This window comes from Lissotriton vulgaris, chromosome 8 (genome assembly GCF_964263255.1).
Source record: "Lissotriton vulgaris chromosome 8, aLisVul1.2, whole genome shotgun sequence".
Classification (NCBI taxonomy): Eukaryota; Metazoa; Chordata; class Amphibia; order Caudata; family Salamandridae; genus Lissotriton; species Lissotriton vulgaris.
This window is the reverse complement of record NC_141696.1, coordinates 1,314,997,687-1,315,024,974: the sequence shown is the minus strand read 5'-3', so window position 1 is coordinate 1,315,024,974 and position 27,288 is coordinate 1,314,997,687.

Here is a 27,288-nt window from a genome sequence, read left to right as displayed (position 1 = left end):
GAGAGTTTTAACCATTGTTTAAACAGGCCAATCCCCTTCTGAAAACCATATTGGGCCTTGGTAATGATATGAGGCTCATTTGTCCATTCCTGTAAATGGGACATGCAATTCTCCCCATGATCTCTAGTGTTGAGTCTAATAAGTAAATGGGTCGGTAACAGCATGGATCCCCTCTGAATTCCTTTTAAAAAATTGTGGCAATAACAGATTGTTTCCAGGTTGGCAGGGTACCCTTTGTAACCACTGAATTTAGAACATTTGATAAAAGGGTGCCTACAGGTCAATGTTACCTAAAAATAAAACTAAGTGCACCCCATTGGGGCCTAGAGCTTTACCTTTTCTACTGACCATGATGGCACAGGTGACTTCTTCAAAGGAGAATGCCATATTTCTCAAGCTTTCAGATCTGACCTGCTCCAATTGATGTTCATTTATATCAGCCTTTAATGAGGGGATGGAATAAATAGAGGAGTAATTAATAACTTAACAGTCCTCTGTCGAAATTAACATTTTGATAATTGGGTTGCTCGAATCCTTAAACAATGGTACGCTAATCACCTTCCAAAAGGCTGAACTATCCCTCAATTTGACAGCTCGAGTCAATGCCTTCCAGGTCTGGTCTTTAATTACTTTTTTCTGCCTAAATGTAGCCATTTTATAAAGCCGTCATGCAGTCTTTAGTGCTGTATAATTCCTCTGCTTACTGTTCAGTGCACTTTTTAAGGTCCTTTGGGCCTTAGAACAGGCACTGTCAAATCACCTCTTAGATCTCTTTTTGCAACATGGAGGTCTCTTTGTTAAAGCCACAGATATTTTCATATTTAGAGGCCCATAAGAATATATTACATTTTTTAGGATTGAAATTGTCATTTAGACAGTTGTTCACAAGGCTTTTGTTTCCAATAAGGATAGACCCTAAAAGCAGGTCTGGTTTGATACTCTGCCATTTTACTGTGAACCCATTTATTTTATCGATTTCTAATGGCTGTGTGGAGCACGCTATAATTTCGTCCATCCTTACAATTGAAAGATAAAGAGTTGTGGTAACTCATACACTTACACCAGGTCCTTGAGCTAGCTCCCCCTTGCTGCCTCATCATCTGGTGTCCAGTTTTCCCTTGCTCCCCTGCCTTTTTGCCTGGCCCCTCGTTTTTTGCCTGCCGCTTGTTCTCCTTGGTTTGCCTTTCTGCGTTTATTGTTGCCTCTATTGCTATGTTGTTTAGTTCGTATTGCATCATTAAGTCTTAATTGTTTTGCCTTGCTGTTGAGTGTTTTGCTCTGTTGTGTCTGCATTGCAGTTTTTTGCCTTGCTGTAATAGTTATTGTATCTGTAAGTGTCAATAAATTGTTTTCCTCCCTGTTTCTTCTGTTTTTTTCTGCACTCATGTGCCTTTTCTCCCCATTTCCGCTGCCCACTTCCCACTTGCCCCACCCATCGCCACTCAGTGCCTCCTCCCAGGACTTACTTAATGAAGGCTGCAGTGCAACCCCATTGAACATTGAGTCAGCAACCCCTTTGATGCCTAATCAGCAGGTCTCCCTTTTCCCCTGGTTCTGCTTACTTTTTGACTTGCCTCTCATTGTCTGCCCGCCTCTTGTTCGCCTTGGTTTGCCTTTCCGTGTTGTTTATTGTTGTCTCTATTGCTATTTGCTGCGTTGGCTACTCTGTATAGTTTGCATTATTATGTCTTGACTGTTTTGCCTTGCTGTTGATTGTTTTGCTCTGTTGGTGTCGGCATTGCTGTACTTTCCTTGCTGTAATAGTTATTTTATCTCTTTGTCTCAATAAGTTGCTTTCTGCAATTTCTGCTGGTTTTTCTTCACTCAAAACAACTTTCACACCTGTTTTACTCTCCAGCTTGCCTCACCCACCGCCGCTCAGTGCCCCTCCCTCCTACCAGGACCTATTTATGGAGGCTGCAAAGGTGCACCAAAGTCAAGCCCATGTGTGCCCATTTGTGCATGGACCATGCCCAGCACCAGGAACCCTGGCTCTCCTGCTCCACGCAGAAATACATCTGCCGAGCTCCGATTCTTAGACCCTAAACTCCGCAACAACAACAGCTACCGCATCTCTCCATGAGTACATGATCAAGTGTAGGACTTTTTTCCTGCTGGCAGTGGCTCTTCTCCTGCAAAACTAAAGCACCAGTACGCATGACAATCACCATCATGCTGACCATAACTACGTCAGAACAACTCCACTGACTCCTACTCCATGCCCAATCAATATGCAAGCATACCACAGAGATTTGAGACACACCCACGACGTCATCTTCTTCACCGAGACTTGGCTCAATCCACCCACACTGACATCAACTCAGCAACTCCTGACGGCTACAAGATAGCACAACCATCCACTGCACCACCACTGCAGATTACATCACACAAGATGTCGGTTTCTGCAGAGCACCAGACGCCGTGAGGGCCATACCCTGCTGCACATTGTACAAAACTAGAACTTTCGCCATATTGCCCGTGAACAACATTCTGGCCCCCGGTCACCATATGGCGATTCCATCTTCAGATTGATTGTCCACATCATCTATTATCCTCATGGTTTCTTAACCACCATCACCTTATATATGGTGGGGTCCTCCCTATCACTTAAAAGCATTTTTGGCTCTTCGTTATCCGATATTGAAGGACATTTTTCTCCCAATATCTTAATTTATCTATGATAGTCAATGACGTTTGGAATACAAGGCTCTGATGAACTTCGTGTTTTTTAATCAGCATTTCCTCACATCTTGAGCTACCTATTACCAAAGATGAGTTACCTGATGAAGGCTCCAAAGCCGAAATGTGTATAGTGTTATCAACCGCTTTGCCTGCCTCATGTCGTTTGTTATGCTCAATTATGTGTGTGCTATGTAATTTTTAATATTTGAATGAGAAATTCCCAAAAAATATCAATTTACTATGAAATGTATTAGAATGTATCTATAAAATGCATATTTATCCGTCCAAAAAAAACACAAAAAATATATATACTTAAATAATAAATACTGAAAAAACACACTTGTGTAGTTGGTGACAGTCTGTATGTAGTGGGTTAATAGATGTATATATCCAACTGGTTTCACTTTCTAGTTATAGGCCTTTCCAAACTAGATATTCTTCCCTATGTATAACTAGTGTATTTCTTATATAGGGGTCCCCTACTTTCTAAACAAATTGCCCGATCATGAAACACCTCTACTTCCAACTCCAAACTGACATCAAAGCCACCATCAGAGGCACCTAGTCTAAAGACCTCCATGACCCAGTTTCTGTGATGCCATCCCTGAACCCTGAATTTATTGCCCTGCTTACCACTGACTCCAAACACTACATTTTCCGAGTCCTCATTTTTCCCCCTGTGGACCTTATTGACACTAACACAGCCAACCTCCTCAAAAGCATGAACAACATCACCCTTACCCAAATAGTCACCAACCCCACACAGAACACAGGACACACGCCCACCCCATCTTCACAGCCAGCAAGTACAACCATGTCACTGAGCCTGCCTGGACATACCACTCCATCGTCCACTGCACTATCACAGGATCCCCGGGCACCCCTAACAAGACACCTAGCACCAAAAACTGCAACTGGGACAAAGCAACAGAGAGCTAGCGGACTGACACCCTCAACATGTCCCACTTTGAAACCGCAACCAACCTAGAACAGGCTGTCAAGTACTTCTCCACCTGGATCACTGATTGCACCAACAGAGTTACCCCATCAAACCAACCATACTCAAGAGATCCACCAAACTTTCCAGTTGGTACAGCACAAAACTGAGAACCACGTAATGTGACTGCAAGCGATCAGAAAGGAAATGGCACACCAGCGAGAAGCCCACAGGCTGTACTCTGGAGCACCCATGGACCCCTGCCCACCACATTTTAAACTTCGGAGCAAGATGATCAACAACAAGCTCTTCGCCATTTTCAAAGCATTCATCACCACAACCACCTCCTCTGAAAAATGGAAAAAAGCTTAAGTCAAACCCCTTCTCAAGAAACCGACCTTCAACACCAGCAAATTCAAGAACTACAGTCCCTTCTCTCTGCTCCCTTTTCCTGCCAAAGTCCTCAAAAAGGTAGTCAACCGCCAACTCACTGAACACCTGGAAAACAATAATCTTCCAGACACATCCCAACCTGGATTCTGCACCAACCACAGCACCGAAACATCCTGATTGCTGCCATAAATTACTTCAGAACCCTCCTTGACTTGGGAGAACAGTTGCCCTGATCCTCCTTGACCTCTCAGCAACATTTGACACCGCACCCTTATCAAGAGACTGCATCACATTGGGATCCAGGGAGACACGCTGAAATAGATTGCCATCTTTCCCCATCTGAAGACCCCAGAGAATCCGCCTACCGCCATTTACCTTGGAACCCAAGAACATCATCTGCGATGTTCCTCAAGGCTCATCCCTCAGCCTTACACTGTCCAACACCTACATGACCTCCGTTGCCAACATCGTCAGAATCCATGGACTAAACATCATATCCTATGCACCCAGCTCATTCTCTCGTATTCTGAAGCCCACAATGGCCAACTTCCACAAGTGCATGACATGCGCTGCCACTGGATGAAAAACAGCTGCCTAATACTCAACACAGACAAAATCGAAGTGGTGATCTTTGGAAACAACACCTCCCCATGGAATGACTCCTGGTGGTGTTCTGAACTAGGCCCTCATCCTAAAGACATACTATGTCCGCAATCTTTGCATTATCCTGGACAGCAAGCTTACCATGAAATGCCCGATCCATGCAGTCTCCTTCCTCTGCTTTCTCCTTCTTAGCATGCTTGGTAAGATCTTCAAATGGCTCCTCCGTCAGAACAAGCCAAAACGTTATTCAAGCCCTGCTCACCAGTCTCCTAGACAATGGCACTGCACTCTACATAAGAATCACCGCACACCTCCTGAACAGACTGCAGACCATACAGAGCTCAGCGTCCAGACTCATTCTCGACCTACCATACCTATATCATCCTACTCCTCAAGAAGCTTCACTGGCTCCCCATTTAGAAGAGATGCCTGTTCACGATGTTGATTCACACCTACAAAGCCCTACACAATACAGGACTAGCATGTATCAACCAGTGCCTGAACTTCCACCAACCCTGCAAGCACCTGTGCTCTGCCTCCCTTTCCCTTGTGCACACCGCATCCTCCGAAGGAACAGTGGAGGATGATCCTACTCCTACCTAACTGCGAACTCTTAAACGACCTCCCTCTTCACCTCCAGAATTCAGGAAGGCAACAAGACCTGGCTGTTCAACTGAAACCTCCGGAAGCAGCAAGGTTATCAGCACCTGGATTCCCTTGGGATTCCCTTGAGGGTGATTAGCCGTGCTTTATAAATCCTGTCTGATTGATACACTTCACATGTACCAGGAAGTCAGATATTACTAGTACACAATTTCATGACACCAAAATAAAATCTATTGTATTAGCACAGCCATTTCCAACAAAAGTAGGGGGCAAAGGCTGTGCAGGGGTGTACACAGATCCCTCAAGTGCTAGAACAATAGTTGACATCAGTAGGATAAACCCCACTTCACCCTCCCATGACTAGAGGGGATAGCTTCAGAACCAAATAGCCACTGTTGGCACTTTGTTACTGTTTGTGTGATGCATACATATTTTACACATTGCCTCTAAATTAAGCCTAACAGATTGTGTGCCAAGCTTCTAGAGTGTTAAGCACAGGTTAATTTCTTGACTTTTGTGGTTCACCCTGACAGGGATTGTGGATGTTGTTTGAGCAAGATTAATACCCCACTCAACCACAACCCAATGTTTTCACAGTAACGTTTCGTTTAAGTTAACTCCTTCGCTGCGGCGGCTATTCCGCCGCAGCGCTAACGGTCGCGGGCGGGCGGGCGGGCGGGCGGCTCACCTGCGCTGGTGACAGAACCGTTCCATCACGGCTAGCGGGTGAGCTGTGCTTGTGACGGAACGGTTCCGTCACGGCCCCGCCCGCTTAATAAAACCCGCCGCACAGGCGCGGCGGCCGGGCCGTGACGGAACCGTTCCGTCATGAGCACAGCCCACCCGAGGGGCGTGACGGAACGGTTCCATCAGTAGCGTCGAACGGGTTAAACATCTGATTTCACTATTGCATCAGATACCAATTCTGATACTGAGGATCTGCATGCTTTTTCACTTTTACTGTTGAAATTACAGTAAAAAAGAGCAACATCTAATTAATTCCACAGCTGTTGAGAAGTATTTAGTAACACCAATAAATGGACTACATATGTTGTTTATGTTTCTCGACCCTTAAAGTCATATTAAGTGCCTAGCTCTTTATCATTACCCTTTCTCAGGTCTCTATTTCTAACCACCTAAACATAATAGGTAGATGGAAATTACTTTTGATGAAGACCTCTATCTTAAATGCCAGATTCATGTCGAATCTTGTATGTAACAGAAACCAACAGCCTGCATGTCCTCCCTTTCTCTGAAAATAAAGCTGAACTAGATTCATGCAGCTCACTGCACAGCAATCATCCTCAGATTCCATAAAGCAATGTTATGTTTCGGTAAAGCTGGGTTTCAAAGAAAATGTCAGCACCGAGGGCACGTGGCTCTCAATTACAAATAAATGCAGCGTGGAATGTTGCTGATTTATAGGTTCATTAAATCCCAGTCCTAATATGTACTTGTGATTGACATTTATGCAAAACAGTTAAGGTGTGCACAACATAGGGCGCTAATATGGAGCGGAAAATCAAACTTATTTTCATTTAACGACTAGTACAAACAATTAATTAGAACAGAGAAGGTACCCCGGATGCATTGAAAACCTTTGTTTTATGAAGGAAGTACAGAATATTTACATTTCGTGAAGTCAATTTGAATAGTATATAAACTTGTTATAAATCAAGGTTAATCGTGAGCTACAGGACTTGTGGAATTTAAAAATGTAATAATTTATATGTCAAGTCCAAACTTCTATGAATTAAGCACCCCACTCTAGAAGAAGCTAAAGAAAGATTTTACTTTCCTGTTGAGATTACCCATTATGCGGTGACTATCCATTGCTATGCCTGGCTGTTTAGCAATTGCTTCCCACGGCTCAAATAAATGACTTGGTCGGGGCTGTTAGCTTAAGCCCTTTAGGAAAGCTACTGAAAGTACAGATAATAAACCTTTTGAAAAAAGCTGAGGGGCTTTGCGTGGAAGCTAAAGGAGAGGGCAATCTTCATTGCAATTCAGCTATTGACAGGAATGCCCCGTGGTCAAGCGAGTAGAGAAAATGTCATCACTTACAGAAAGAGGTTTTTGTAAACACATTTGCAACGTGGGAAGGGACACGCACAGGGCAAACCTCAATTTACCTACATATAGGGAGTGCTCGCTAATTTGTAGCAGAAAATATACTTATTAGTCTACTTTAGTTATTTTTGTGCCCCTTGAACTATACAGCATGCCAGTGAGAGAGAAGGTGAGGATGGACACAGCTGAATGTAAACTGTAAGTGCATTAGATCGATGTATTACTGAACTAAGGTACCCCCAATGTAATTTTAGGTCTAGAGGAGGGGGAGAAAGAACATACTAAATATAACAAAAAAACTCTAAACTGACCTTTCAAATTTATCCAATAGGTGTAACTCAATGTCTATTTATCAAAGGTACTACACACATATCAAATTTTCAGCAAACGATTAGTTTTCATTTGAATTCTATTTTATTCATCATATTGATTTATTGTTATTTCATTTTTTTATAAATTCAAAACATCTTTTTTATATTTTTTAAGCTTTTTTGTTAAAAGTAAAATAACAATCAATTACAATCAATTATTTCAACAATGAAGAAAAAACTCCATATACCCCCATAAAACAGTTATCAAAGACTAAACAGTATCAACATTGTCCACTCAATCAAAACTGTCTCACCATTCATTCTTCTCATTCATACACACTCTCATACTGTGCAAAAATATTAATAAAAAACGCCAAACAACTGAGATGCCGTGAAAAGAAACATTATGCTTAAAACAGTGCTTTGTTTTCAGTAAAAAAATGAGCGGCATTAAGCAGCTCTGTAATGGGCTATCCCTAACATATTTTGGCTGGGAGAGGTGTCAAAAGGGAAGAGACTCCAGCTATTCCTTAACCCCTCCCATGCTCATGATGAGGTCAGCTCATCATGAGCCACGGTGGCTGTGTGCTCATGACGAGCTGAGCTCGTCATAACGGCCGCAACGCTCGAACGCAGGGCTAATTCCCCCGCTGTGCTGAACGTTCCACAGAAACGGGTGTGGCTGTGATGAGATCAGCTAGCCATGAGCACAGCGCCACTGTGCTGCGTGACGAGCTGAGCTCGTCACGAGAACCAGGGTGCTGTGCGCGCCCCCTCCCCCCCAGCACAGCGGGGGAATCAGCCCCACTGGCAAGGGGTTAAAACCCCCACTCCCATTTCTAATAGTCACACTGTGGATAATTTTACACGGTAGTAAGGCCTGCCTTACCAGAATGGTATGTTTTGCACTCATGTATTTGAGTGCAACAGTAACAGAACTTACCTGCAATGTTTACTTAAGTGTACACATATTTAAACATTGACAGTTTAATAGAATAATTGTGAAAATTTTTGAGGGGGGCAATGATTTTTTTTCCACGGGGGAGGGGAGCGCGGCATTAAAATATTTGTAGACCACTGATCTAGTGCATTGAATACTTGAAGTAGGTCTGGTTAGTGGAAGACCAAAGATAACAATAGTGCAGTAGGGCACTGCTTTGAGACCAGGGGCCTCATTTATGAGAAATGACGCATCGCTGCTTGAAAGCAGCGATGCATCACTTCTCAGTGCTCACTCCTTGTGACATTCCCGATGCGTCATATTTAATGTATGACGCATCATGTCGCAAGGAGTTACAGATATGTCAGTATTTCTGACGTATCTGTAAGCACAAAAGTGACTCATTGCTGGAGGGTGTCACAAAAGTGACGCAACTCCAGCAATGCGTCCTTTCACATGGGGCAAGCCCCATGTGAAAGGGCCTGCGTCAGCCTTACGCCTGCTGTAAGGCAGGCGCAAGATTTTGACGCAACGGCGTCCTAAAAGTGACGCCGTGAAATCTCATAGATTTCACTGCATCACTTCTACGACCCTTCCTTGCGTCAATACGCCCCCCTTGCATACATGATACCTGGCGCAGGTATAATGTGACGCAGGGGTTTACAAAGTGACACATCTACCTAGATGCGTCACTTTGTAAATATGGCGCAACAAGGCACATTTTTTACGCCACTGGTGCGTCACAAAAAGTGACGCACCGGCGGCGTAAAAGTGACGCACAGCCTCATAAATGAGGCCCCAGGTTTTTCTAGTGGAGTGGGCCTACTTAAACATACCCGATCATCATTTCAAGCACATCTGAGCTAAACTATATCTGCAGAAGACGTACAAACTTTGTGAACCTGTACTAGATTGACCATGTCTATGTGAGACAACTTCAACTGTCTTTTTCAGGCCTTTGGACGGGGTGGGGATTTTCTTTTTCTAAGAAAAATACCACTTATATAAGTATACGCTTAGTGCATCCCTATTAAAGGCTACAGAACTCTGCTCGGCCTCGGCATGCGTGCTGGTCCCCCTGCCATAGGAAAAGCAAAGCAAAATGTATAGAGAATTGACAGAGCATCCACCAAGCTCAGGTGGCAAAACGGTCAACATAGGACAACTTTGACTTGCTCGAGATTTTTAAACTTTTCTCTAGCTCTGCATTATGTTGAATAAGCATGTCCAGTCTTGAGGAACACTATTGTGGAATAGTTGTCACAGATAGATCACTTTCCGCACTCAGGATAATGCACGGTGCACCATCTCTCAATTAACATCTGGAGCTCAAAATGTGGAACTAATTTCACTGAGACCAAAAGATGCAGTGATTTTTTTCCTTCACTTGTTAATTTTCCCTTAGGCTTGCTTTGGTTCCCAAAGATCCAGGCATTAGAAGGTGTCTTCGTTAACGTGCATTAGGGCGGCCTAATTCTGTTCTAACTATTGCCCGTGGTAATAATTAAAACAATTTTCTTCACTTTCCTTTTAATAATTTTCACTTGACCGTGTGTGTTTTTTCGCAATACATATACTAGCATTGGTTTGGTACCTAGGTTTTGTAGTTCTTAACTCTATTACTTAACTCTCCTGTTGTTTTTATTTTTACATTCCTTGTACCCCCGAAACACTCCCCGAGAAGAAGCCTTCGACCGCAGTCCATGCTACCCAAGCAGGAGGTAGGGCACTTGTTTGAATATTTGATTGCTGCTGTGGCCTCCTCTCAGCCAGGGTTTTATAGGCGTTTGTACTTGTCCAAATGCAACTTTGCAAAGTCTAACTCCCTCAAACTGCCAGGTCGATGAATATGCTGTTACATGTCATGAACCAGAAACAGTAGGCCATAGGACCTGAATGACATTCCTCCAAAAGGAGAGAGGATGGGGCCTTAGTGTTAGAGCGGTCGACCTCAAAGCTGAGGAACCGGGTTGAATCTCGGCAGGGATTCTAAACATCCTGTGATTCTGGGCAAATCACTTAATCTCCGCATGCCTAACGAAAAAAAGATGAATGTATCCATCTGTAACGAAACTGCTGCTCGTGTAAAGCGATCTGATACCTGATATCTCCGGGTCAAGTTTGCGCTATATAAAACTCTCGATTAAAAAAAAAAGTAGCTTAAAAGGTCATTTTAAGAGTATTTGGTACCCAAGGAAGCAAGAGAAAGGGGGTAAGGTAAAACCGTTGTTTAGTTTGTCCGATAGCATCTTAGAAAAGATATGACTGCAGAGTTTAGAATGAAAATCCCACTTTCTGAGTGGACATCCTTTGTGAGAAATGCAAATGTGCATCTGCAAAAGAGGCTGCAGACTGGTTGAAACTTGGCTTCTAGGAGATGTGACTCTTAACGAACATACAGACATTTCACACTGACTCGCTGAGTCCCTGGTGTCAATGTTCTGATTGTTGACCTCACATCCCACTTATAGTTTGAGCATGACTCGTGCGGGAAACATCATTTACAACGAAGGCATTAGTACGCGTAACGTTTACAACGAGGCACTTACCACGTAAACGTCTTTTCCAGGCGTATGCCTTCCACGATCGTCTTTACCACGAAAGATACATTCTGGTCAACCATCCTACGTTCTGCGTGTACGTAAAAAAAGAAGTCCTTTTTTAATTTTGATAGAAGTACTTTCACGCATACATTAAGTATGTGATAAGTAGTAAAGGCATGGGTGGAAATGGAAAAAAATAAAAAAGGGGGGCCGGGGGGATCTCCCCCCAAAAAAACAAAAAAACAAAAAAAAACATTTTGGATTCTACATTAAAAACGATTAAAAAAGCTAACTGAATGTGTAATATAAAATGTATATTAAAAATTAACAAATGACCTTCTTTGACGAAATATTCAGCCATCTTGCTTGGGGACACGATTTTAGAGGGTCAGTGAAAGTGACAAAAGACAAACAATGTCACTTCTGAAGACATATTTTTTTTGCCTATCCGTTTCGTTATGTTTATTTTAGTGTATTTTTGGGCATAATGGACGTTGGATGCTTACTAACGTATTTATGCGTGGTAAAATGCTGCGTTCAATTATTCTGCGTGGTAAAGACACTAGCGTTGTAAAATTCGCGTGGTAAAGCCATGCGTTGTATTTGAAATCGTGGTAGCATCATATATTCGACTCGTGCATGTGGGCACCCACATTTCTGAAATAGCAATAAGCGGATTATCTAGTGCTACGTGACAGCCCCATCAGAAACAGACAAGTAAAAGATGTAGGAAAACATGAGTGCATGAAGAAGGAGGCAAGCAGAGGAAGCAAACCACATCTTTGTTTTCAAGGTCACTCTCAATTACAGATTGGTACCACTATGTTGCTCTTCCTCACACAACCACTGATGAAGTGGAACAGGCATAGGTCCCTCTGTGTAGATGAATGATGAATTGTTTAATTTAGGTTCCCTGTATGGTCCGAATAGCAACATTAAAACGTTTTAAAAAGTCCAAAAAAAGCCTTATGAATTATGGGGCATATTACCAAGGAATAGCGATATTTGTTGCAAAATGTGCTATCGCTGCCTATCGCTGGATATGTTAGCGGATAAAACATGCTATTAGCAACGTTTTTCTCCAAAATATCCAGTGATAGTGGCGAAATGCGTGAATATCGCTGAGAATAGAGCAACATTCACGCATTAGCGACGAAATGCTCCTAGCCATGTTATCCGCCTCCCATTGGATAACATGGCTAATAACTGGCCTGGGCATGTGTTAGCATTTGGAGATATTTGCGCTTAGCAGGAAGATTTCCATTGCTATGCCTGCCTTGCTAATAGGCGATAGCGACGTTAGCGACTGCTTTCAGTCGCTAACTGGTTGGGTACGCCCACTTTGCATGTCATTAGCGATAAACATCACTGACATTCAAAGCAGGCCCCAAACCGCTCGCTATCGCCTAAAAGCTGTCGCTAACATCAGTTAGCTACAGCTTGCTAATAGGGCAATTGAATTATCGGTGCTTAGCGGCCGAAAACGGTCGCTAAAGCGGCGACAATTGCCTATCGCCCCCTCGATAATATGCCCTTATGTTTTTAACTAAAAGGTGACAGAGACTTTTAAACTCACCTAAATCCCAGAGAGGGCAAGTACTTTTACTACAGTAACTTGGTCCAAATCAGGCCCAGTGACATTGCTAAGGCGATGAGAAATGTAAATCAAATGGATATTTTGATGAGAAAAATAGCAAGTGAAGCATATACTTTCTTTTCTGATAAGAGACACCATAATGGAAGTAACATTTTCATACGAAGTGATGAGCACACAAGGTCAATGTACCCAAACAAAATTATTTCCAAAGATACATTTACAATTCTGATTCAAAGAATTATAAATAGCAAACTTTAATTATTGCAAACATTATTTACACATTTAGAAATTCTGCAAGTATTGTAACATTTCGTCATTCAAAATACCAGGGTTATAATGTAATTTACGGACATATCTAAACGAAGTGGGATGTTGAAACTAGAGACTTCAATGGATACTAGTCCCTGTTTCTGTGACTGTGAGTTTTTTGGGGAGGCTATATATGTTCCAAATTTGAAGTATACTTCCACAACCACGTCATTGGTGAAGAACAACAGCTTAGTGTTGATGAATAAATAGTTGCAGCTATACTCTCCATCTTAACTGGGCGGCACAAAGTGTCACTTACCAAAAGTCATCAAGGTGACTGGAAGTCTCTCTCACAATTAAAATGGAATCTGATCAAATGTGACCTTCATCAGGCAACTGGTGAATATCTGAGAGAAAGCCCCTAGGAGCCTAATCTTGGCCAATGAACCTCGAAAATTCCTGGATGATTTAGCCTTTCATCATGATTGGTCACAAATAGCATGCAAGATAGGCTAATTCTAATCACAAATACTGAAAATTGCACATCCAAAGCCCTATTGGTACTGATTTTTGCAAGTGGAAACAACTTAAAAGTAACCATCCAGATAACTATACACACAAAAAGGTCGGAGGAGATTAATAATGAGATGACCTCGCACAAGACGTTCTTGATACAGCAGAAGATCTCCAAGTTGAAAAAGGATGCAAGAAAGTGTTCTCATTAAAAAGCATATCTTTATATAACTGATGAACACTGTTCACAACAAAACCTCTGAAAAAAAGACCTTACCAAAGTTGGCCATTTAGTTCAGATAACTGAAGCAGCGGAATGGAAGGACATTTACCAGCTGGCTATCTTCCAGCCATGTGCCCCATTGCTCCACCATTCATGCATTGGCCAAACATGGTGGCAATTTCCGAACTAGGGTGCCTTGCATTAGATTAAATCTTCCATTTTCGGAAGAGGAAGGGGGCAGAGAATGAGGCAGGCAGAAAGAGCTGCCTCATGTGCAATGGAGAGAAAATATCCAACTGATCTCTAGGAGCGAAGAGAAATAACCAACACCAGGAATGAGCCAATGGATATAGGGCCAAATGTACGACCTGCCAAATAGCACTTTGCAAATTGCGTCACATTTGTGGCTCGCAATTTGCGAAGTGTTATTTCGGATGTACAACAGTGTGTTTAACACTGTTTGCGATTGCCAATGGGGTTGCAAATTGCTAGGCTCATGAATATTAATGAGCCTCTCGCAATTTGCGAGCCAATTGGGAATGACAGGCCCTCCCACATCCATATGATCCATTTCTGAATGCCATTGTGCAGTATATATATCATTTATTTTACATTATTGTTTGCCACATGAACCACTGTTTCTTGACATAATCCCAGGGATGGTGGCCTGCTGGGCTCAGCAGACCACCATGCCTGGGACTGCTTTTAAATAAAGGAATTAAAAAAAAAAAAGGAAAATGGGCTGCATGTAAAAAAAATGAAACGTATTCCTTTCATTTTTTAAGGACAGGTCCATGAGACCACTGCCTGCCCGTAAAAAATAATATTGTATGCATTTGCAAAGGGGAAGGCATCCCTGGGTACTCCTTGCCATTTGTGAATGCACTACCACCTACTTGAAGTAGGTGGGTATTTGCGAGTGTTTTGCAACCGCAATTACGGTTGCAAAACATTGGTACATAGCTTTGCGGCCGGTATTAGGAAGGGAACGCCCCTTTCCTAATAGTGAGTCGCAAAACAGTATTTTGCAAGGTGCAATTTATTTGCGACTCGCAAAATACTGTTTTTACATGGGCCCATGATTTTTAGAGTGAGCAAATGGTTCTAAGACCTGTTTGCACAAGCTAAAAAGTGTCGTACATCTGGCCCATAGTGATTTACCTATCTAACAAGAAACTTTCTGACACACACTTTGCAGTCTTTAACAAGAGACTGGCCTTTGTTCCCTCTGCTAAAGTGCCTATATTTGGGCTCCAATATGAACTTTCAGATTTTTTTCTGAAAGAGTGAACTACATTATTCTTTGATGACAAGACATCTTAATGACGTCATTGATCTGAATGCAGGACTACAGATTCCATCTAGGTGCACTCCTCCACTGTTAGACATTTCATGCTTGGGGTGGACTTCCCCTAGACTTTTTGCCTTTTCCCTCTTGTTTTTGCTGATTCTTTTTGTTTGTCTTAAGACTCTGAGCACTTTACCACCGCTAACCAGTGCTAAAGTGCATGTGCTTTTCCCCTAAAAATGATGCCATTCGTGTATACCTGATTGGCATATTTGATTCAATGGCAAGTCCCCTGTAAAGTTGTATACCATGTACACAGGGCCTGTACTTCAAATGCTACTAGTGGGCCTGAAGAGCACTAATCGTGCCACCCACATAAGTAGCTTTTCAAACCTGTCCCAGGCCTGCCACTGCAGTGCCTGTGTGTGCTGTCTACTGCCAATTCAACTTGGCATTTAAAACTAGCCCAGCCTCAAATTCCATTTTATTGTGTATGAATCACCCCTAAGTACCCCTAAGGGCAGTGTGCTAAGTAAGTAAAAGGTAGACATGTACCTTTATGTTTTCCATGTCCTGCTAGTGACAAACAGCCTATTTCATGTTTTACTACTGTGAGGCCTACCCCTCTTATAGGCCAGCATTGGGAATTCCTTAATATACTTTTAAGTTGTAATTCCTGATCAGAGAGGAGTAGCTTTTTCATGTGTCATATCTTTGGAATGGTAATGATAAATACTCCTTACTCGTGAAGTTGGGTTTAACATTGCTGTTCTAGAAATGACACTTTCAGAAAGTCAGCATTCCTTTGCATTTACTGCTCTATGTGTCTTCTTAGGCAGGGTGGAATTTGAGGGACTGACACACTTTAATAGGTAGTGTCCTGCACACACACAAAGCACTGGTTAGCTCCCCACCGATAGCCTGTCAGACAGGACTGGGTTGAAAGGGATCCTGCAGAGAGCTGCTATGTAGTCTCCCCCTACATCAACTGCACTTTGGGTATAAGTACTGGGTCTCTGACCCCCTAAAATCAGATACTCTTGGATATTGGTCTGAAACTCTGTCAGAAGGACTGTTTAAAGCATTCAACTGAACTGGTTTTCAGGAGAGACTGCTTTTCTGCATGTTGCCCTGCTGCCTGCTGCTCCCTTACTCTGCTGAAGGAGAACTGGACTCTGCCTTTCCTCCAAGTGATCGCCAAGGGATTTCTGGCTAGCCTCCTGTTTTTTGAAGTGTCAGGGACACAAAAGACTACCTATAATTCTGCAGGTGCTGCTGGACTCTGCCTTGTGGGATTCCTACCCTTACTTGAGGTGCCCTCTCTATTTTCCAGGCCTCGTAAGTGGGTTCTGCAGCTGTTTTGCTACAAAACCCATGCATTGTCACAGCTGCATCTATCGGAACCGACACATCGCCATTTGACAACAACACAGGGGCTGTTCTAAGACAGCAGTTCTACAGCCTGCGTAGGCCAACAATGATGCTCTGCTCTACATGGCTTGATGATGATGCATTGCCTTTGCTTCAGCGAAGCTCGCCGATGACATGACTGTCTGGAAAAGATCAGTACATCATGCCCTTAGCATCAACGCTTTGTTCAATTCAAAAAAGGGGGGGTGATGAACAGAGTGTCTGAATTAAGCAGACCACTCTTACCCAGTCCAAAGATCAGGGCTTGATCCATCACCGTTATTTATCTCACTGCACCATCCCAGCTCAGAAATTCAAGGTACTTTCTCAGCAGGCTCTGCCTAGGTCCTGTAGCCCTCCATTATGGTCGGCCTGAGCTTGGGATTTGCACTGGTCCCTCGCGACCTCAAGTAACCTTTTGACCGCTAATGACTTCTATGCACTATTTTTTCATTTAGTCTTTAAAAAATCATATCTTGTCTTCTGCTGGTTGGATTTTTGTTCTCTTGGTCTTATGTTACTCAGATAAATATTCTCCACATTTCTAAACCTGTTTGAAGCCTTTCTGTGGTGTATTTATTGTGCTACTGTGTGTGTGTATTGCACAAATACTTTACACATTGTATCTATAGTTTAGCCTTAATGCTCTTTGGCAAGCTACCAGAGGGTGAGAATAGGTTAACTTGTATTGTGAATCTTACTTACCCTGACTAAAGTGGTGGTTCTTGGCCTGGGTGAATACCTCGGCCAGCCAGGAATCCCATTTCTAACGTCCTCCAAATATGATTCCTGTCAAAGTCCTCACCTTTGAACAAACCGTTCTAAAAGATAATGGGAGACCTCAGGATTTAGACAATCATTGCAATTTGTTAACTGATGAAAACATAGCCCTTCAAGATTTATCTAAAGAACAAATGTGGATTATTATAACAGGATATTACTATTAAAGCAGCCGACAAACCTGGGGCCTTTTTATCATATCCATGTAGGATTAACAAAATGAGTGCTTAAGGTTACTTTCAGACTCAAGCAGTTATGAAATCATTTTGATAGACGCTTCATCCACATTTACCTACATCATTAAATCTACCACCTGAAAGTAAAAGTAAAATAAGAGAACATCAGAGCAGAATCCAGTGTCTCAGTCAAACCACAGAAATGTTTATGCACTTCCTTGAAATGAGACACAATGAGAACAACCAAACGTGAGTCATTTTAGAATCTGTCCCCTAGATTGGCAACACTAACTCAACCCATTTTGAAAAAGTTCAAAGCTGGAGCTGTCTACAGGGTCATAAACATGGCCTGAATGACAATATACTTTGGTTACTGAGATAGTTCCCACATCTATTTTAAATAGCACCTAAAGAATCATGCAAATATATTGATTTAAACTCCTGTGAATATTCTATTAGCAGATAAACTTATTATTCGATTTATCAATTCCTATGATGCCACTGAACTGAATATACACAGAAAGCTTCATTCCTCAGTACCATTTTGCACCTAATAATACAGTTCATTCATGTTTATAGAAAGACATCCTCCCTACCATAGGTGAATTAAGTGAGCACAGGTAAACTATTATTGTGTGTCTTTTACCCTGACTAGAGTGTTCCTTCCTGTCCGGCCTAGGTGCATGCCTCAGCCAAGCACGAATCCCATTTCTAACATCCTCCAAATATGATTCCTGTCAAAGTATTCAACTTTGTACTGACCATCATAAAGAAAACTGGGAGATCTCAGGATCTAGATAATCTTTGCAATTTGTTATCCAACAAAATCAAAGCCATTCAAGATGTATCGAAGGAACAGGACATTACTATTAAGCAAGTTAACAAAGGTGTAGCCTTTTTATCTTATCCACCGAGGATTAACAAAATTAGTACTTTAGGTTACTTTCAGACTCAAGCAGTTCGGAAATCACTTTGTTAGACCCTTCCTTCACATTTACAGATATCATTGAATCAATGGTTTTTGAGGCAGAATGTGTCAGATGAATAAATAAACGTGAGGCAAATTTTCTTTTTAAAGCAAATCCAAAAATTCCGCATTTTTACATTCTCCTCAAAATTCATAAACCAAAGAGACAACCTACTGGTAGACCAATTGTGTCCACCATTGACTCCTTTCATCTTTCTGTGACCACATTTTGAGACCCTTGGTTGCAAAAACGAAATCTCATAGTCCTCAGCAAATGTGTTTCACAATACAACAGATTTATTTTTCACTTTGGATGTGGAGTCCTCATATACTGCATCCCTGAAAATACTACCCTTACACTTACTGAGTGGCTAGTAGGATCAGAAGATTGAGCTACAGCCCTCCCTTTTACTTTTTGTCGAGGGATGTGCAAATGTGGTCCTCAGAAATATATATATTTTTCAATTTGAGCTGACCCTTTCACACCAGGTACATAGCACCTCAATGGGCAGCACATTTTTGCCCAGTTTGGCTCTCCGGTATGTGCACATTTTTTAGATCAATTACATCTTTTTAGAAACAAACCCTTACAAAACATCTATTTAGTTGTGTAGTTGTGCCAACAATTTAGTAATGACATTTCATGCATCTGAAAAGTTCCCCTTAGTGGATTAGCAAACAAGATCCATTCTACAGTCTTCTGCAACTTTTTAATGAAGAGCTTTCGTTTTTTTGAAGACCGTATGCAGGGCTGGCCAATTGATCACTAAAACTTTTCAAAAACCTACAGATCTTAACAGTCTACAACGATAAAACAGTTGCTGCCCTAAATGATTGCAAGACAATCTTCCACACTGACAGTTTCTGCAATCCCACAGAAACTGTGGCAAGGTTACAAATTGTGATATTCAAGCTGAGCATCTCTCACTCAAATTAGAGCAGAGAAAATATCCCGCCAAGGTCACTAGCAAAAAAAAACTATTATCAGGAATAATCCCTCTGGGGCACTATTAGGGGATTTTGTGTGCCACACCTTTTACCTGATCTTCAACTCTTTACAGAAGGTGATAAAAAAATTTGTATTCTTAACACTGTCCATCTACCACACTGTCCATCTATCACAAACTTTCTTTACATTCAAGGGAAGTTGTAACAACATTGATATATCTATTAAGACTTACCCCCCAAAAAAACTCTAACCATCAACATCTTTATTGCAAACTCGGGCCTCCCTCCTATTACTGGCCATCATCCCGGTGGCCACCGCAGCTTCTGTGCAATTACAATTGCCACAAAAGAGCTTGATCCATGGTTGGAACACATGTGCCAAATAACTAAAAAAAATCACAAACTGTAATAGTAAGAATGCCATCTACATGATTAAATGTCACTGGAAAGTGAAACATTTTGGGATGACCACCTGAAAAAAAAGGTAAAATAAGTGAACATCTGAGCAAAATCCAGTGTCTCATCCAAACCACAAAAATGACTATGCACTTCCTTGAAGTGACCCACAATGAGAACCACCTAACCTGGGCAACATTAGAAACTGTTCCCCAGAGCGCCAACACTAACACAGCTCATTTTGAAAAAGATCAACGCTGGAGTCTCAGTCTACAGGCTTATAAACATGGCCTAAATGATACCTTGATCATTATTACTCAGTTTGTTTCCACATCTATTTTACAAAGCAGCTTGAAAAGCAAGCAAATATATTTGTTTAAACTCCTATGAATGTTCTGGCAGCATTTTTCGGATGTACGTTGTTACAACGCATGCTTTTACCACGCATGCCTTTGCAACGCAGGTTTTTCAACGCAAGTCGTTACAACGACTTGCGTTGGGGGTGCTGGATAGTGAATAGTTTAATTTACTATTCCAACTCCAGTGCCCGTGGATAGTAGGGAAGGTGTTGGATAGTAAATTAAACTATTACCTATCCTACAGCGCCCCCCAGCGCAATTCGTGGTAACAACATGCGTTGAAAAACCTGCGTTGTAAAGGCACTGCGTGATAAAAGTTGAGTCGTAAAGGATGTTTCCCCATTTTTCGATTCTTACTATGCCAATAATCTGAATATACCAGGAAAGCTTCATCCCTCAGTACTATATTGTTCATAATAATACAGGTGTTTCCTGTTTATTTAAAGACATCCTCCCTACCATAGGCAAATTAAGTTGGTAATTTCACAATGTGATCTGTTTTCAACACTCTGTTAAGATCTTTCTGAGCCATTTTTCGGATGTTTTTTGAAAGTCAAAATGTGTTCAAATACAATATCTAAATATGAATATCACTGAGCTGACTATGATGATGGACCGAACCCATTTCAGCTTTGCATAATGTGCTCTAGTTTCTCAACCACAAGTTATTCACCAAATTAATTGCATGCCGTGTCATAACTTCAGAATCACACACAGGCTGCATGCATCATGACATAAGGTGGCTCTGCTCTAAGTCAATACTTCTGTACACAATGACTCTTAAGGAAAGAAAACCACATACCCAGTACTACTGCGCCACACGTGCTGCCATAGTCTATGTGTACTGCTGGTGGCTCCTATGATGCTGTGGGAAATGATGCACGTCAAGTGTATATGTGGGTTTTGTGGCCATCAACTATATTATTTGGCAGGATATTCAAAAATGTTATGCCTTTTACTTTTCTTTTGTTTGTTCCTGTTTTTATATATGTTCCAAACTGGGTTCATTGTATTTGTGTATCAGTCCCAGATATTTCTGTGTACTCTCTTATGCACACTTATGTCTCTGGACGATTCTTCAATTAATACCTTCTGTTCTTAAGGGCAATATTTAGATTATGGTTCTCTTTGATCTGTCCTGATGAAAGCCAATGACCTGAATGGGAATATGGCAAAACAATGTTGACCAATTACAACTTTTGGGACTGTTGCTTCTCTTGAAAGTCCAGTGTAGTTTTCCAACCTTACCATGCATTGTGACCTTAATAAATAAACTGTTCCTACATTAGTTCAGGTAATTTTAAACCTCTCAACCCACCATTTCTGAGGAACTCTGTCCAGACAATAAACAATGTATTGTCTTCTTATAAAGCACAAAGAACAACACGATCTCCATAAAATGCTCCAAGTGGGAAGTCCATTGGGTATTGCTCACCCTGCACAATGTGGAGCATGACCCGAAGATGAGGCATGCCGTCTTGGTGGGTGAGGGTCCTTCTACCCTTAAAATGAAACTTCAGAGATTTAGTGTTGAATAATTTTTCAGAACGTGTTTCTTATGGAATGTTACACCTTTAAGCCTAGTTCACCAAAAAAATATCCATTTGTAGAAGCTAACGAATGTAGGTGTGTCCCCATATAATTTGCATGTAGGTCTCTCCTTCTAAACACAAAAACCCATTCCTTTAAATGTCAGGAACGAGTGTGCTTCCAGAGCGCGAAATGGGAGGCAGCATACCTATATTTCAACAAAATTAAAATATGATTATGAACTCTTGGGTATCATTTCTACATGTTTAACATTCCATGTAGGGAAATATATATCCATGTGACACTCCTGGAAAATCGCAACTAGTGAAGCTTTCTGAAAGTATTTTGCAGGAGCAACCCAAACTATTCAAACACTTCAAACAATTAGTGCTCTAACTACAGGAATGATTTCCAAACTATACACAATTCTGGCTGCACTTGCGACCCAGAGGAAAAGGTACTACATGATTTATTCATTTCTCAGAAGCATCATCCTCAACAGCCTTAAGCAACAAATAAGATCTCACTGCAAGCTGCTTTGAAATACTATATTAATTATCTGTCCAATCGTTAACAGTTGATTCAACTACTCAAACAAATATTTTATCCACGTTTTTATCATTAAAAAACAACTGATAAGAATCTTTCGTACCTCTGAAAAAAGGAGATTTTGTATAATTGAAAAGTAAAATAATGAAATTTAATTGACAAATCCATCTCAAATTCTACTTTGGCAGTAAAAGGTCCGGTCTGTGAGTAAGGAATGCATCTTATTGGATGACTGAATGTGCAATTCATGACCACCTACACACACCAGCGAACATAATGACATTTGTAAAAGTTGTACTGAGAAACCTGGAGAAAAGGAACAAAAAGACAAGCATTTAAAATGAAACTTAACATAAAAAGACTTTGTGGTGAAAAAAAGCTTCAAGAAGAGAAATATATAATATGATTTCATTCACAATAATGACGATTATAAAAATTAGGGGCTGAGATTAGAAGTGTGTAGATCTTTTGTTTAAACATGCTCGATACTACTCCCACTCCCATGTGATAAATCCCTGTTGGCCATCAGAGGCAGGCTCCTATTCCACCCACCTACTTTAATTAGATGTGGAGTTAGAAGTCAGTTTTCACTGCTCATCACCCTCCAAAAAAATCCTGGTGGTGAGGGGCAATGAAAATCACCATGAGACAGAACTCCCATATTTAGGGGAGGATTTGAATTTTAATTTTCAAAAAACAAATCCTGCCTTGCGATTTTCTTTTTGAAAAGAAAAAACTACTTGCTGCAGGGCTCCTTCATGTTGAAGGAGCCCTGCATCAAACTGCAAAATGCATTGAGAGGAACTGCCGTGACAGCCGTTCCTGCCAATGCTTCAAGAAATGACCGCTAGATTGGCGGAGAAGTTTAAATCTGATAGACGGCCCCTCTGCCAGGGTGACAGAGAAATGTACTCCACTGCTGTGGCCGAGAAGTGGACTGTCCTCCAGATTATCAATCTGGCCCCTATGTCTGTAGACGATTCAGAAATGGGGGTGGTGATGAACAGAGTGTCTGAATTAAGCAGACCACTCTTACCCAGTCCAAAGATCAGGGCTTGATCCATCACCGTTATTTATCTCACTGCACCATCCCAGTTCAGAACCTGGCTATATGCAAATCAGTCTGTCCCTGGCCCAGTGCATCATGGGAACAGGGCAGACTAAACTACCAAGCCAATTCTTCACCAGAAAGGAGACAAGCTACCGGGGACCGGTTTCTGGCATTTCAGCCGTCTTCGGCCCGGCTTGCTTGAATCCTGATGGTGCAGTGAGAAAGGGACTCATGTCTGAGTATACCCTGCCACACCTATAGTGGTCAAAAACGATTCAGAAATGGGGGTGGTGATGAACAGAGTGTCTGAATTAAGCAGACCACTCTTACCCAGTCCAAAGATCAGGGCTTGATCCATCACCGTTATTTATCTCACTGCACCATCCCAGTTCAGAACCTGGCTATATGCAAATCAGTCTGTCCCTGGCCCAGTGCATCATGGGAACAGGGCAGACTAAACTACCAAGCCAATTCTTCACCAGAAAGGAGACAAGCTACCGGGGACCGGTTTCTGGCATTTCAGCCGTCTTCGGCCCGGCTTGCTTGAATCCTGATGGTGCAGTGAGAAAGGGACTCATGTCTGAGTATACCCTGCCACACCTATAGTGGCCAAAAACGATTCAGAAATGGGGGTGGTGATGAACAGAGTGTCTGAATTAAGCAGACCACTCTTACCCAGTCCAAAGATCAGGGCTTGATCCATCACCGTTATTTATCTCACTGCACCATCCCAGCTCAGAACCTGGCTATATGCAAATCACTCTGTCCCTGGCCCAGTGCATCATGGGAACAGGGCAGACCAAACTAAAGATCCATGGATGTGCAATCTATTCTCACCAATTTACTTAGGACAACGCCTTGAAAGTCATAGATCTTTGTTCGTAACAATGAGGAAAGACACAACGTCCTCCCAGTTTCACTGTAGAACCAGTCGACTTTTGTGAACGGTTTGAGATTTGGTGATGATCACTTCATACAGATAAGTGCAGGGTGGGGTGCTAAAAACTGGAGTATAGATAAATGAAGGTAAGTAAACAATCTAATAAATAAAACGAATTTCGTAGCGCGCCCTGCATCGCATTTTGGGATGCCGGGCGCGCTATGAAATTTCTTATCTTTAGCAGCTCCCACCTTGCCCCTCCCCCGCCCCGCCTCTCCGCCCCAACGAAACTCCCTACACGAGCTGTGGCTGCTAACTGGGTGCTGGAATTCCAACAGAAAAGTTTCTCGTTCCCTCCATCAATCACCATATACACATGGATATGAGGAAAAGTGATAGAAATGGGGGAAAGGAATAGGATAATAAAGAAACAGAGAAATAAGTCTTACTCATCACTTCAGATATTCGGTTATGTCTGTAGGACATAGTGAGTGTCTCATGACAAAGAGTTGCTTAATGGTCTATACTTAATTCTAACAGTGATGCATATAAACCTTAGAAATATCTCTGTGTGGCCAACTCTCTGTACTTTGGTGTGAAACCTCTTATTCCTGAAACTAAATATACAAGAGATGAGCATCTTTTTATATATGTTTAACCAACAATTCTCTCCATGAACAAAATAACTACCTCAAGCCTTGTTACTATGCACTATCTGTGGAAGATGAGTTGTGGTTTCTACCTGACTCTGGTATCACTACAAGTTAATTAACAAATATTAATGCTTGCAATTCCTATTGTAGAAATTCTGGGTAAGATACTAGAACTCTAATTCTTAAAATGTTCTTGTATAGATAACATGAACCACAAAGTACTGATTTAAGATCTCTTCTTTTCTATTACAGAATAGACCTCAAGTGTAATAGAGCACTCTTTCCTCATTTAGGAGAGTTCATAATAAATATTCAAATAGTTCAAAATGTTACTTTTGCCTTACAACTCTACTTTCAGAGGTACTTATCTGTATTCCCAATGTCCTTCAACAAATCCAAAGCAACCATTCTTTACTTAGAAAATCTTCTATTTGCGTAGAAAGTCCTGTATTACAGTTACCTAATAAAGACCCTGTGGCACACAAGGAAATTGCTGGAAAGTTTTCCTTTTCTGCAGGGCCACTTCAATGTTTTTTTTACATTTTGTTGAACTCTATATTTGCTGGCTGTAGAACTCTGTGCACCTTACCCTGCTAACCAGTGATAAAGTGCTTGTGCTCCTCCTTTCAACATAGACAATTGCTATACTTCTGATTGGCATATATAACGTACTTATAAGTCCCTAATGCATAGTAAGTTAAATGTCCCAAGCGGACTGCTGCACCCATTGTGTCATTCAACACAGTGACAATGTAAATATGACTGTAGCACTACTACCACTAGCCTGACTGTGCAGGTTTTAAATGCAAATGTGAACTGTCAAAATAACCTCTTTTGACAGGCCTAAAGGCCCAGTCCTCTCACAGGCTAGCATTGAGAATTCCTTAATGCACTTTTAAGCTGTAAGTCCTAATCAGAGAGGAGCAGCTTTTTCACGTTTCATATATTTGGAATGGTATTGATAAATTCTACTGCTGGTGAAGTTGGATTTAACATTACTATTTTAGAATTGCCAATTTTAGAAAGAGAGCATTTTTCTGCACTTACTGCTTTGGATACCTGACAGCCTGCCTTCAATATCCATCTGGGGTGTGTGACAGCTACATTTTGTGCATTGCTCCAGACAGCCATGACACAGGAAAGATAGGTGTGTCTGAGTAACCATCTACATAAATCTGCATTCTGATGGCCTTGCTGAAACAGGATGGATGGGAGAGGTTAACACTTCACTTGAATAGGTAATATCCTGTCCTTACTCAAAGGCCTGATTACCTCCAAGCAGATAACCTTGTAGACAGGACTGAGTTGAAAGGCATACTGCACACTTAAGAGAGCTGCTTTGAAGTGTTCCCCACATCAAAAGCACTTTTGAGTATAAGTACTGGGTCTCTGAATTCCTAAAATCAAAATCTTCTGGATTCTTGAACTGAACCTCTGTCAGAAGGACTGCTGTGCTGTTCAAAGGACTCAGGGGCATATTATCTTGAACGGCGTTAAAAATTATCGGCCGGTTTAGCGGCAGAAAACTGCTGCTATCCCCGGATTTTAAGGGATTGTATGATGAAGAGCCTCTATTCGCGTACACAAGAAGTAAGAATCTCAAGGAGATTTTGACTACTACAGTTCTTGAAGATCAACCACTATTTAATGGAATGCGAAAATGTTACAATTGTGTACATTGTAATAATGTAATAACAGGGAATGTCATTCACCACCCACAATTGGGGAAAAACATTTCATTAAGATACAATGGAGATTGTAACAGTTCGAATGTAATTTACACCATCAGATGCCCATGCGGTCTGCTTTACGTAGGCAAAACCTCAAGGAAAATTAAGGTACGCATTTCGGAACACAAAAGCACATTCAGAACAAAATCTACCAAATCCTTCTTTGCCACACATTGGTTAGAACATCAACACACCAATGCACAGCTCAGGTTCACTATCCTAGAAATTGTCACAGTGAAACCAGAACAAAATCATCCAATACACTTAGCTCTAAGGGAAGCTTGGTGGACAAAATATTTGCAGACCATGGTACCGAGTAGTCTTAATGACAGGATTGAATTACAGTGTTTTTTATAACTGCACTATACTTGAATAATGCTTCAATGATTTATATGATACCTGCAATGTCATTTGTTCTGAGTGAATAATACCCAGCATGTTGTTTAGCTTGATTTTTGTTAATGGGCTCCTACACAGGTCAAACAATAGTTATCATACTCTTCAGAATTCACATTTCATGAACTTTGCTGTCTTTTCTGTTTTCTTTCCATTTATCCATATTTGGGTACAATTCTATCTTTCTCTATATTTCTATCGGGATAACTTAATTCTTGTTGGAGCTTGTTTCTGAATATTCCTCTCGGAAGTTTTATGGAGTGGATGTAAAACGATCTGTGCTGCTGTTTAGGGTGAACTTGATAAGAACAAGACACTTCACCACTTTAAGACGAATGATTGCGTTTTTCTATCATTTTGTTAACGGTGTTCACGCGTAATAGTGGATTACAGCATGCAGTCTAGTTCTAATGTTTACTAAGCCACAATGGGCAGAAGCTTGCCGTACGCTTTTGATGTTTTACCATTCCAAGATGGATGATCATTTCTAGTCCTATTACTCTGTCAA